The following is a 1,061-nucleotide window of genomic DNA, read 5'->3' on the forward strand; positions in this document are numbered from 1 at the left end:
AAGCACCTCAAGGCTGCTCATGAGAGTCAGAGACGTCGGTATACTCTGAGTCGTGATCGATATCCTCATACAACTCCAGCTCCCCCGAGTCCCTAAGGCGAGGTGGAACGCCTATATGTGAGTCTTGAAGGAACTGGCTGAGAGCTAGAGGTAAACCGCGTTCGAACCTGGCGGCGAGGAGCTCACGAGCATCGTCTGACTCGGCAGAGGATGGCAGAAGAAGGGCAGGTGAGAGGCTTGCAGGCGGCGGATCGGTGGTGGAAGTTGTGAGATCCACTCCCTCAGCAGCAGGTGGAAAAACTGGGGGGGAAGGGCCCTCGACATCGCGGTGGTTGGGCGAAACGGGGACGGCAGCCCTTTCCCCCTCGGCTGCAGACGGCAGGGCATGGATCTCAGCAACGGTGGTGATGGTGTCCAGCTCCATGGCCGTGATCGGTGCCGGGTCGGTAGGGGGAGAGGCAGACGAGCCAGTCGCCCTGTTGAGGGGTCCATCCAGGCACAGCCGTTTGCGCGGTGTAAGGCGGGGCCGAGGTGGAGGTGGCCGGGACTTGGGCTGCGCAGGAGGCCGCCGGGGACGACGATCTGGGCGAGGGGCTGAATGTGTGTCTCCGACAAAGCTCTGGGGGATGACAAGTCTTGGTAGCCCGTTTTCCTCAAAGATCTGAGGGAGGAGAACGTGCAACAGAGCCTTGTCACCCCCACAGAAAGCCTGTGCCGTAGCGACACACATCGAGACTAGATTAGTCTCCCCAGAACACCCAGGATCACGAGACTGGCGCCTCTGGGCCGTGGGGCGCCGCTGTGCATGGGCAGAGCCCTGCACAGCAGCACCTCCCGGCCCAGTGACGTCTGTAGCCTCGGGACCCTTGGGTGACTGACGGAGCCGAAACTCCACAGCCTCACCCTCGCCAAGAGAGCGCCGAAGGTGTCGGGGGTTAGGTGCAGCGATCCGGAGACTGTGGTTGGCGAGCGGGGTCGTCATCACTGTTGGTGCTGGGAGCGGAGCGGACACTCACCACTACTACTACTACTACTGGGTCTGAGCAGCAGCTGTAGACACT

This window comes from Coenobita brevimanus, chromosome 117 (assembly GCF_032717465.1).
Source record: "Coenobita brevimanus isolate Jiangsu-jjx chromosome 117, ASM3271746v2, whole genome shotgun sequence".
NCBI classification, from domain to species: domain Eukaryota; kingdom Metazoa; phylum Arthropoda; class Malacostraca; order Decapoda; family Coenobitidae; genus Coenobita; species Coenobita brevimanus.